The sequence below is a fragment of the Moschus berezovskii genome, chromosome 4 (assembly GCF_049115385.1).
Source record: "Moschus berezovskii isolate FMDL1 chromosome 4, NW_MosBer_1.0, whole genome shotgun sequence".
In the NCBI taxonomy this organism is placed as follows: Eukaryota; Metazoa; Chordata; class Mammalia; order Artiodactyla; family Moschidae; genus Moschus; species Moschus berezovskii.
The window spans coordinates 39008386-39021970 of NC_142463.1; positions in this window are offsets into that span (position 1 = coordinate 39008386).

The following is a 13585-nucleotide window of genomic DNA, read 5'->3' on the forward strand; positions in this document are numbered from 1 at the left end:
TCTACCTACATAATCTCATTTAATGTGACCCTCACCCACATAACTTATGAGATGGTTGCTATTATTCCCATTTTATTGGCTAAAAAAAACGAGGCTTAGATAAATTGAATAACTAGGCCATTTTTTTAATTCAATTTTTATTTTATATTACAGCATAGGTGATTTACACTGTTGTATTAGTTTTAAAAACACAGCAAAGTAATTCAGCTACATATATACATTCTTTTTCAGATTCTTTTCCCATATAGGCTATTACAAAACATTGAGTACAGTTTCCTGTACAAAAGAGTAGGTCCTTGTTGATTATCTATTTTACATACAGCAGTGTGTAAATGTTGATCCCAAACTCTTAATTTACCTCTGCCTCCCCACCCCAACTTTCCTCTTTGGTAACAATAGATTTGTTTTCAAAGTCTGTGAGTCTGTTTCTGTTCTGTAAATAAATTCATTTATATCATTGCTTTTAAACTCCACATATAAGTGATATCATATGATATTTATCTTTCTCTGTCTGACTTACTTCACTTAGTATGTGGACCTAGAGATTATCATACTTAGTGAAGTAAGTATGAGATAGGTAACAGTTATATAGTTAGAAGGCAGGTCTGTGACATGAATCTGGGAAGACTGACTCTAGAACCTGCTAAACTGAAAGATGTATGTCAGTAACTATTTCATAATGTGGACTATGGCAAATATTCTAGAAGAAGGGCAGATAACATGTAGCAAAAGTTGAAGGGAGGAGTAACTTGACTAAGACAAATCAAGGGAGACCTCATGGAGCTAAGATGGAAGTTTTGAAATCAGGAGAAGGGAAGAAGGAAGTTCTAGGAAGAAAGAACAGCATTTATCCCATTTGTCCCATTGGGACAATGGGGAAAACACAGGACAGTATTCAGGAAAAAGCTGAGAAGTCCATTATGGTGCCATTAACGGGTGAAGCAGAACATAGTAAAACGACAAGTGAGGTTTTATTCACGGAAGGCCAGTAATATTAGACAAATAGACATAAATATGATATTTTAGAGATACTTTAGTGTACTAGGCTTCCCTGTTGGCTCAGACAATAAAGAATCTGCCTGCAATGCAGGAGACCAAGGTTTGATCCCTAGGTCGAAAAGATCCCCTGGAGAAGAGAATGACTACCCACTCCAGTATTCTGGCCTGGAGAATCCCACGGACAGAGGAGCCTAGTGGGCTACAGTCTGCTGCTGCTGCTAAGTCGCTTCAGTCATGTCCAATTCTGTGCGACCCCATAGACGGCAGCCCACCAGGCTCCCCCGTCCCTGGGATTCTCCAGACAAGAACACTGGAGTGGGTTGCCATTTCCTTCTCCCATGCATGAAAGTGAAAAGTGAAAGTTAAGCCGCTCAGTCGTGTCTGACTCTTCTGGACCCCATGGACTGCAGCCTACCAGGCTCCTCCATCCATGAGATTTTCCAGGCAAGAGTACTGGAGTGGGGTGCCATCACCTTCTCCAGAGCTACAGTCTATGGGGTCCCAAAGAGTCAGAAACAACTGAGCGACTAACACACTTTAGAGGGTTCCAGACTCTATGAGGTAGCTATTAACTTCATTTTATAAAAGAAACAGCTGAGATTCAGAGTGGCAGAGTTATCAGTCCACGGTCATGTAGCCACTAAATTTTAGATCTCATTAACTTATCCAAAAGATATTCATGACCCCACAACAGACTGACGCAGACTTGCCCGTGAGGGTCCAGGAGTCTCTGGCAGAGGCATAGGTAGGCGGTGGCCCACTGCAGGGTTGGGGGCACTGAGTGTAGCAGTGCGTACATGGGACCTTTTGAAGGAGGTCGCCATTATCTTCATTACCTCCACCACAGTTTGGCCTCAGGTCAAATAACAGGCAGGGAACACAGCCCCGCCCATCAACAGAAAATTGTATTACAGATTTACTGAGCAGATGGTCAATACTGGAATCAGAATGATTATATTCTTTGCATCCAAGGATTGAGAAGCTCTATACAGTCAGCAAAAATAAGACCGGGAGCTGACCGTGGCTTGGATCATGAACTCCTTATTGCCAAATTCAGACTGAAACTGAAGAAAGTAGGGAAAACCACTAAACCATTCAAATATGATCTAAATCAAATCCCTTAAAATTATAGAGTGAAAGTGACAAATAGATTCAAGAAATTAGATCTGATAGATAGGGCCTGAGGAACTATGGACAGAGGTTTGTGACATTGTACAGGAGGCAGTGATCAAGACCATCCCCAAGAAAAAGAAATGCAAAATGGTTATCTGAGGAGGCCTTACAAATTGCTGAAAAAACAAAAGAAGCAAAAGGCAAAGGAGAAAAGGAAAGATATACCCATTTGAATGAAGAATTCCAAAGAATAGCAAGGAGAGATAAGAAAGCCTTCTTCAGTGATCAGTGCAAAGAAATAGATGAAAACAATAGAATGGGAAAGACTGAGATCTCTTCCAGAAAATCAGAGATACCAAAGGAACATTTCATGCAAAGATGGGCTCGATAAATGACAGAAATTGTATGGACCTGGGTCGCGGAGAGTCGGACACGACTGAGCGACTGACTGAACTGAACTGAACTGAACAGAAGCAGAAGATATTAAGAACAGGTGGCAAGAATACATAGAAGAACTATACAAAAAAGATCTTCATGATCCAGATAATCACGATGGTGTGATCACTTACCTAGAGCCAGACATCCTGCAATGCAAAGTCACATGGGCCTTAGGAAGCATCACAATACACAAAGCTAGTGGAGGTGATGGAATTCCAGCTGAGCTATTTCAAATCCTGAAAGATGATGCTGTGAAAGTGCTGCACTCAATATGCCAGCAAATGTGGAAAACTCAGCAGTGGCCTCAGGACTGGAAAAGGTCAGTTTTCATTCCAATCCCAAAGAAAGGCAATGCCAAAGAATGCTCAAACTACCACACAATTGCACTCATCTCACACATTAACAAAGTAATGCTCAAAATTCTCCAAGCCAGGCTTCATCAGTATGTGAACTATGAACTTCCAGATGTTCATCTGGATTTAGAAAAGGCAGAGGAACCAGAGATCAAATTGCCAACATCTGTTGGATCATCAAAAAAGCAAGAGAGTTCCATAAAAACATCTACTTGTGCTTTATTGACTATACCAAAGCCTTTGACTGTGTGGATCACAACAAACTGTGGAAAATTCTTCAAGAGATGGGACTACAAGACCACCTGAACTGCCTCCTGAAAAACCTGTATGCAGGTCAGGAAGCAACAGTTAGAACCAGACATGAAATAACAGACTGCTTCCAAATTGGGAAAGAAGTATGTCAAGGCTGCATATTGTCACCTGCTTATTTAATTTCTATGCAGAGTACATCATGAGGAATGCTGGACTGGATGAAGCACAAGCTGGAATCAAGATTGCCGGGAGAAATATCAATAACCTCAGATATGCAGATGACACCACCCTTATGGCAGAAAGCAAAGAAGAACTAAGGAGACTCTTGATGAAAGTGAAAGAGGAGAGTAAAAAAGTTGGCTTAAAACTCAAAAGTCAGAAAACAAAAATCATGGCATCAGGTTCCATCACTTCATGGCAAATAGATGGGAAACAATGGAAACAGTGACAGACTTTCTTTTGGGGGCTACAAAATCACTGCAGATTGCGACTGCAGCCATGAAATTGAAAGACGCTTACTCCTTGGAAGGAAAGTTATGACCAACCTAGATAGCATATTAAAAAGCAGAGACATTACTTTGCCAACAAAGGTCCATCTAGTCAAAGCTATGGTTTTTCCAGTAGTCATGTATGGATGTGAGAGTTGGACTATGAAGAAAGCTGAGCACTGAAGAATTGATGCTTTTGAGCTGTGGTGTTGGAGAAGACTCTTGAAAGTCCCTTGGACAGCAAGGAGATCCAACCAATCCATCCTAAAGGAAATCAGTCTTGAATATTCATTGGAAGGACTGATGCTGAGGCTGAAACTCCAATACTCTGGCCACCTGATGGGAAGAATAGACTCACTGGAAAAGACTCTGATGCTGTGAAAGATTTAAGGCAGGAGGAGAAGGGGCAACAGAGGATGAGATGGTTGGATGGTGTCACCGACTCGATGGACACGAGTTTGAGCAAGCTCGGGGAGTTGGTGATGGGCAGGGAATTCTGGCATGTTGCAGTCCATGCAGTCACAAAGAGTTGGACACGACTGAGTGACTGAAGTTATTCAAAAGATATTCATTGGCACAGTTGCTATGCCAGGTATTAAAGACAATTTTGAATGGGACATAGTCACTGCCTTCACAGCACCTCCAATCCAGGTACAAAAGACAACCATCATAAAGCAGATCACCACAATCAACTGTGGTGTGTGTTACGGTGAAGTAAGTGTAGGTGCTCTGCAAGCCTCAAAGCCCAGGGCCCACTTGGGGGCAGGGGAGGCCTCAAGTGTTATTTATGCCTTGACTTGACAGATGCACAGGAGTTAGCTTAATACTCAGGGTGGCTGGGTTGGGGAGGGTGGCATATGGTAGAGAGGAATACTCCAAGTAAAGCATTCTAAATATGCATAAAGGACCAAAGGAGAGAGAAAATGTGACACCTTCCAGACAGTGAGAAGTTTAACGAGTCCAGAAAGTAGAAGCCGGAGAAGATGCTAGACACCAGATTCTGTGGGCAGAGGGGCAGCCACGTAAACTTTTGAAGGGAGAGGTGGGAGGTAGGAGGGATGATACGGTTAGATTTAGGTATGAAAAGGACAGAAAGGTGTGGAAGAGAACTAAGAACATATAGGATAGGGCGGAGGCCAATCTGTAGGCATTTGGAACTCAAACCCAACACTATTTGACTCAAAGATCATTTTCTACTCTTTCTCTAGAGATTGCAGGGCATCTGTGAACCTTTAGAGGAGGTGAATGACATCAACAGATGTATATATTAAAAAGATCAGACTGAAGAGGCATAAAAGAGGCAAGGATGACTCATTTGTTCTTTTCTTCCTTTATCTTTTTTAAATTCAGTAAATATTTGACAAGCTCCTATTACATGTTCCCTCGTGGCTCAGATGGTATAGAATCCCCCTGCAATGCAAGAGACCTGGGTTCGATCTTTGGGTTAGGAAGATCTCCCGGAGAAGGGACTGGCTACCCACTCCAGTATTCTTGCCTGGAAAATTCCATAGACAGAGAAACCTGGTGGGCTATAGTTCATGGGGTCGCAGAGTCAGACACGACTGAGCAGCTAACACTTAACCTGAAGTCTATCTATTACACGTTAGGCACTATGCAGTAGTTTAGGTCTGGAATTAAGAAAGAAATGTGTCATTAGTAGAGTTACAAACATATTTAAGTCCATTGTCTAATACTCCTTTAAGATCCAATTTGAAAGTCCTCATCCAAAAAGCTTTCCCTGTCTCTGCCCTTCCAATTCAATTTAAAACTTTCTGTTCAATTTAAAACTAGTCTGTTCCACAAAATCACACAACACTGCTGCTATTATTTCAGAATCACTCACTAATTGCTGCACCCACATCTTATCTCAACTGTTCCTCAGGACTTTCCCCTGCGTTGTTTTTAAGCTCTGGACACAAACAAATGTTGATCTAAGAGGTCTGAGACATTGGATGAATGTAGGGACAGGATCACGAGGACAATCTTTGAATGTTGCTATTCTATTACATCTTATCACCAGTTCCTCATTTTTCCTGAAGACAGTAGGTACATACATGGCTGGATAACTTACAGTGGTGTAATTTAAAAGATTTTTAAAAATCAACCCTGAACATACCATAATATCATGCCCCTGTCATTACAAATTCTTACTTTTTATCAGGTGCATGGAAGAATTGGCTTGGATTATAAACACCATGGTAGTTGGTGTTGAAAAGAACAAGGAAATTCAAGAGAGAAAAAGATCTGTATCCCCAGTATTTACAAAACACCTACTGTGTGTAAAACATGCTCTGTATTTGTGGGTATGTGTTATGAATACATGTTTTCTATAGGTCAAGGACAACATTGATTAAACTCTTCTTCAGTTCAGTTCAGTTCAGTTCAGTCACTCAGTCGCGTCCGACTCTCCGCGACCCCATGAATCATTGCACGCCAGGCCTCCCTGTCCATCACCAACTCCTGGAGTCCATTCAAACTCATGTCCATCGAGTCGGTGATGCCATCCAGCCATCTCATTCTCTGTCATCCCCTTCTGCTCCCGCCCCCAACCTTTCCCAGCATCAGAGTCTTTTCCAGTGAGTCAACTCGTCGCATGAGGTGGCCAAAGTATTGCAGTTTCAGCTTTAGCATCAGTCCTTCCAATGAACATCCAGGATTGATCTCCTTTAGAATGGACTGGTTGGATCTCCTTGCAGTCCAAGGGACTCTCAAGAGTCTTCTCCAACACCACAGTTCAAAAGCATCAATTCTTCGGCGATCAGCTTTCTTCACAGTCCAACTCTCACATCCATACATGACCACGGGAAAAACCATAGCCTGGACTAGATGGACCTTGGTTGGCAAAGTAATGTCGCTGCCTTTTAATATACTATCTAGGTTGGTCATAACTTTCCTTCCAAGGAGTAAGTGTCTTTTAATTTCATGGCTGCAATCAGCATCTGCAGTGATTTTGGAGCCCAAAAAAATGAAGTCTGACACTGCTTCCACTGTTACTCCATCTATTTCCCATGAAGTGATGGGACCAGATGCCATGATCTTTGTTTTCTGAATGTTGAGCTTCAAGCCAACCTTTTCACTCTCCTCTTTCACTTTCATCAAGAGGCTTTTAAGTTCCTCTTCATTTTCTGCCATAAGGGTAGTGTCATCTGCATATCTGAGGTTATTGATATTTCTCCCGGCAATCTTGATTCCAGCTTGTGCTTCTTCCAGCCAGGGTTCCTCATGATGTACTCTTCATATAAGTTAAATAAGCAAGGTGACAATATACAGCCTTGATGTACTCCTTTTCCTATTTGGAACCAGTCTGTTGTTCCATGTCCAGTTCTAACTGTTGCTTCCTGACCTGCATACAGGTTTCTCAAGAGGCAGGTCAGGTGGTCTGGGATTCCCATCTCTTTCTGAATTTTCCACAGTTTATTGTGATCCACACAACGGCTTTGGCATAGTCAATGAAGCAGAAATAGATGTTTTTCTGGAACTCTCTTGCTTTCTCCATGATCCAGCGGATGTTGACAATTTGATCCCTGGTGCCTCTGCCTTTTCTAAAACCTGCTTGAACATCTGGGAGTTCACGATTCACATATTGCTGAAGTCTGGCTTGGAGAATTTTGAGCATGACTTTACTAGTGTGTGAGATGAGTGCAATTGTGCGGCAGTTTGAGCATTCTTTGGCATTGCCTTTCTATGGGATTGGAATGAAGACTGACCTTTTCCAGTCCTGTGGCCAAGAGAAGACTCTACACATGGACATCACCAGATGGTCAACACCGAAATCAGATTGATTATATTCTTTGCAACCAAAGATGGAGAAGCTGTATACAGTTAGCAAAAACAAGACCAGGAGCTGCCTGTGGCTTAGATCATGAACTCCTTATTGCCAAATTCAGACTTAAATTGAAGAAAGTAGGGAAAACCACTAGACCATTCAGATATGACCTCAATCAAATCCCTTATGATTATACAGTGGAAGTGAGAAATAGATTTAAGGGACTAGATCTGATAGACAGAGTGCCTGATGAACTCTGGACGGAGGTTCGTGACATTCTTCAGGAGACAGGGACCAAGACCATCCCCATGGAAAAGAAATGCAAAAAACCAAAATGGCTGTCTGAGGAGGCCTTACAAATAGCTGTGAAAAGAAGAGAAGCGAAAAGCAAAGGAGAAAAGGAAAGATATAAGCATCTGAATGCAGAGTTCCAAAGAATAGCAAGGAGAGATAAGAAAGCCTTCCTCAGCAATCAATGCAAAGAAATAGAGGAAAACAACAGAATGGGAAAGACAAGAGATCTCTTCAAGAAAATTAGAGATTCCAAGGGAACATTTCATGTAAAGATGGGCTCAATAAAGGACAGAAATGGTATGGACCTAACAGAAGCAGAAGATATTAAGAAGAGGTTGCAAGAATACACAGAAGAACTGTACAAAAAAGATCTTCACGACGAAGATAGTCACGATAACGTGATCACTGACCTAGAGCCAGACATCTTGGAATGTGAAGTCAAGTGGGCCTTAGAAGGCATCACTACGAACAAAGCTAGCGGAGGTGATGGAATTCCAGTTGAGCTATTTCAAATCTTGAAAGATGATGCTGTGAAAGTACTGCACTCAATATGCCAGCAAATTTGGAAACTCTTCTTCAGTTCAGTTCAGTTCAGTTCAATCGCTCAGTCGTGTCCGACTCTCCGCGACCCCATGAATCACAGCACGCCAGGCCTCCCTGTCCGGTGCCAGTAAATATGCAAGGAGTAGTATTTGCATTATTTCATTTCTAAGCTTCATGATAAAGTAATAGAATATATGCAGGGATTTCTTCCACTGCTCAAATTTTTACATGACTATTGGATATTATTTGATTGATTAAATGAGGAATAGATTTTGCATCATGTTGATTTAATTGGTCATTATACAACTATAATAGGGAATTAGCATCTCACCTTAAAAAGCTGGTATCCCAAGAGTAGAGCAACATTCAGCAGCTTCGAGCAGCTGACATAACTTATTTGGCTTTATGTTCTCTTATTAACTGTTTGCAGTTATGAGCTATGCTGCTGTTTATTTTACAAGTCTAGAAATCTACTGCTTTTGATGGATTTTATGTTTTGATCATAATTTAGTGGTGACTTTTAGGTTTGTTTCTGTTCTGTCTTGCTCTCCCAATATAGGATTTTTAGCTTGCAGTAACAAAATATACTAGTTTCCAAGGGTTGCCATAAAAAATTACCACAAATTTGGTGGCTTTAAACAATAGAAGTTCATTATCTCACAGATTTGGAGACAAAAGTGTCCAAAATCAAGTTTTCAGCAGGACGGGTTCCTCCTGGAGGCTGTGAGAAAAAAATCCATGTCTCACCTGTCTCCCCGCTTCTAGTTTCTATCAGGAATCCTGGGGTGTTTCTTGGCTTGTACAGGTATCACCCTAATCTGTCCCTGTCTCCACATGGCCTACTCCTATGTGTCTGGATATCTTTTCCTCTTCTTACAGAAATCTGTGTCATCAGAATTAGGGCTCACCCCATTCATCAAGGATGATCTCATCTTCAGATCCTTAATTAAATCTGCAAAAATCCTTTTTCCAAATAAGGTCACATCATGGGCATATCTTTGGGGGGTGGTGCGGGGAGTGGTATTAGTCACTCATAACACTACTTATAGCTATTCTTTTTTAATACAAACTTTAAAGTTGAAAATGCCATAAGAAAAAATAAAATAATTATTACTACAAATTAAATATTGTAGCTCCCAGACTGTTTTTTCCTACATTGAAACAATTGTAATGAAAGTTTTGTTATAGGTGAATAATTCATATAAATGAATAAATAATCCAAACTTTCTAAGGCTTTAAACTAGCTGTTAATCTCCGAAAGCTCCTCAAAAAAAACACAAAAAACAAAAAACCCTTCCCCATAACATATGTTATCTGAGTTAGATAAATAATAAAATTAACAGTGTGTTATAAGGTACAGACTGTATTATTGTCCCATTTTTCAAATGAAGTAATAAGGGCCTCAGTGAAGTTCATCATTAGCCCAGACAGCCAGAGATCATGATTCAAACTCACATTGTCTGACTCCAGAGCACATCTGTCCTGGCTTGGGCTGCATGAAGGTGTTCTTAGGGAAGCTGGGAGGAAGCAGAATGAAGGTGCCCAGGACTCTGCTCATAAGGACCCTCAGGGTTGACCTATCAGAGAAGAGGAATTCACCAGAGAAAGTTCTAGGGCCAAGTCAGAGTTCAGTTACCATGAGACTGAAATTCACTGACACGTAAGAAATCTGAAGATATCTGAAGGGAAGTGATGCAAACTGGGGGCTGGTGGAACAAAAAAGGGATTCAAGGCAAAAGAGAAAGCCTGGTGAAGCACGGGTTGTCACAGAGGAAGTGGAATTCGGTGAAAATAAAGAATGCAATGAATCTTTGGAGTGGCAAGTGCCCCCAGCCATGCAGTAGCTAAGGTCTTCCCAGGCCAGGCCTACCTGCAGGACAAACTTGATAATATCTTCTTCATACAGGCTGAGTGAAGACACACCCCAGCCGAGTCTGAGGTACAGGAGAGGTGCCTCACTTCCCCCCAGTGCAGCACACAAGACAGAGAGGAGGAAATCAGATCAGTTATGTCCCAGAAAAAAGTGTAAAAGTCAGGCCCTGAAACACACACCATCAGAGCTCATTTAGAAACACGTGCTCTCTTTCACTTTTCTAAATTTCCCAAAATTTCTAGGCATAACACATTCTCATTTTATAGCAAAAAAAAGAAACTAACTGTTTTAAAGGTGCTCTGTCTTAAAATGAACATTCCTGGATGTCTCTGGTGGTCCAATGTTTGAGTCTGCCTGCCAATGAAGGGGACACAGATTCACTCCCTGGTCCAGGGGAAGGTTCCACATATGCCGCAGGGCAACTGAGCCCGCGCGCCTCAACTACTGAAGCTGCTTACTATAGAGCCCATGGCCTGCATCAAGAGAAGCCACTGCAATAAGAAGCCTGGGCACTGCAGCTGGAGAGCAGCTCCCACCTGCTACAACCAGAGAAAGACTGCATGCAGCAACAAAGATCCAGTGTAGCCAAAAATGTTTTAGAATTTTTTTAAATGACCATTCTTTGTAAGCCACATACTCTGATGGGAACTCAAACTGTATCAGCTGAGAAGTAACAGAGGTTAAAGGGGGAATGGGCAAAACATATAGAAACATCAAGATAAATAATAATAGTAATAAAGAGTCCATGGCATTTTAGTAAGGTGACTATATCTGTTATGTTAAGAGCTTTCATTAGGAGAAGGAGGATATTAAATGGAATGATGAAGGAGAGGAGCAGCTAAATGAATATTTTGAATCAGTATTTATTGGAGAAGACAATGGGGAAATTCCTGTTCCAAGGACACATTTTATGGCAAAGCGGAGAATGGCCTTGACAGAGATTCTTCAGTCTCTGCGGAGAAAGGTATGGAGCACCTTGAGGGACTCTGTGCAGTAAATCACCAGGACCAGATGGTATTCATCCATGGGTTCTGAATGAGATAAAGTGGGAAATCATGAGTTCAGTGACAAGGATATATAATAGATGCTTAAAAACAGCCTATATCCCTGAAGATTGAAAAGTCATTAATATGGTATCACATATGTGTGGTGTGTGTAGGGTGTGTGTGTGAGTGTGTGTTCCTTGCATGTTGTGGGGCCCTAGGGGAAGGGGATGAGGGAGATTTTCCTTTTTTTAAGAACCAGGAATGATTTCTTGATGAAACAGAGGAGATTTAGGTAGTGGAAAGAGCATCAAAAGCTATGAGACCAAATATTAGAGGTAGTTAATAACATTAAGCAGTTATTTTCCAGGTACTCAGATGGTTAATAGCATTTAAACAGTTATTTTTCAGTTACTCTATAACGATGAATAAACAAGTCCTCTGTCTAACAAGAAGGCGTGCAGTCTGGTAACTTGGTTATTTTTCATGTTCTTGCTATTGACTTTGGATGGCAATTGACAATGTACCATTTCCCAGCACTACCAGAACACACAAGAAACATTTGGTAATTTTTTTTTCTCTCTTAGAAAATCTTAAAGTTGCTGGTCGTTTGGCAAAATCTGTGCTAAGTGCTAAGTGCTTAGTTGCTCAGCTGTGTCCAACTCTTTGTGACCCCATGGACTGTGGCCCACCAGGCTCCTCTGTCCACGGGGATTCTCCAGGCAAGAATACTGGAGTGGGTTGCCATGCCCTCCTCCAGGGGATCTTCCCAACCAGGGATTGAACTCAGGTCTCCTACATTGCAGGCAGATTCTTTACCATCAGAGCCACCAGGAAGGCCTGGCAAAATCTGGGGGACTGATAATTCCTAAGAATTATCACGTAGTAATAATAACAGAGTGGCTAATGTATTGAGTGCTTAGTCTGTGCCAGTATCTTGCCCAGCTCTGTACCCATATCATCTCATTTAATTCTTGTAACAGTTAATAAGTAGTAACTCTAGAATTTTAATCTTTGTAGTCCATTCCAAAGTTCATGTTTATAGACATTACTCTATACTGTCTCTCTCGCTCTGTATGTTTTATTTATAAAAGTGAAACAAAAGTTTCACAAAGCAACTCTTGTGCTTTTTACATGTGATTCTCTTCTCTTTCATTAAACAGATTCTAGTTCCAAGTTCCCAAATTGATTTGTCATAACGTATGGTTTGTTCAGAGAACAGGAGTAAAACAATAAATAGTCACATTCTCTTTGAGGAATTATAAAACTAAATGAAAGCTCTAATATTAAAATCTCACACAGTGATAAAGGTAACTCAGACCACTTTTAAATTGTCTTGACCCATTTTAAGATGTTTTTAACAGGGGAGGGCAGGCATGTTTCTTCCATTCTCTATGTTTTCCCCCAACTACATGTTGAATCAAAGCCTCTAGCTGCTTTTATTGGGTAGAGCCCCCAAAGTTAAAAAGTTATTATGTACACTGATCTGAAATCTGACCACCTAACACATCTCCCCACTGATTCAGGTTCCATCCCTTGGAGACACACAAGAATATTCAAAGAATCCTCTTACTCAACATCCTTCCAATATTTGGAGTGCATTCACGTTCCCTCTTGGATGTTTTCCTCTTCAGAATAAAGAAAGACAGAATATCCAGTCCAAATTGGCCTAAGCAAAAAGGGGCTTCATCTTCTGATATAGTAGAAGTAGCCAAGGATTGTTCTGGCTCCTGGCATGGCTTAAACTGTAGCCTAAGGTATATCCCAAGAATAGTCTTTCTATCTCTCCCAGCATTGCCCTCCTCCATGTCAGTTCCAGACCACATGGGAATATAGTTGAAGCAGCCCCAGACCTGACATCTTTTCATAAATTAAGTCCAGGAGGAAAAAAGAAAGTTTCTTCCCCAGAAGTTTCAGCAAAACTTCTCTTCCATCTCACTGGCTCTGACTGGGCGACATGCTCAAACTTCCAGCTATTACTGTGGCCGGTGGCATTAAGCGGAGAAGGCAATGGCAAGCCACTCCAGTTCTCTTGCCTAGAAAATCCCATGGATGGAGGAGCCTCGTAGGCTGCAGTCCATGGGGTCGCTAGGGGTTGGACACGACTGAGCGACTTCACTTTCACTTTTTACCTTCACACATTGGAGAAGGAAATGGCAACCCACTCCAGTGTTCTTGCCTGGAGAATCCCAGGGACGGGGGAGCCTGGTGGGCTTCCGTCTATGGGGTCACACAGAGTCGGACATGACTGAAGTGATTTAGCAGCAGCAACAGCAGTGGCATTAAGTGTTCTGTTCAGCTAAGCTTAAGTCACATGCCTACCTCTGGAGACATGTACAGGAGAGAGTAGAGGGATGGTCTTCAACAGGGAGATTTCAGGGGTTGAGTGTTTTTTAAATAGAAGCTGGGTAATAAAAGAGCAATGTGATGTGCTTAGTCGCTCAGTCGTGTCTGACTCTTTGCAACCCCATGGACTGTAGCCT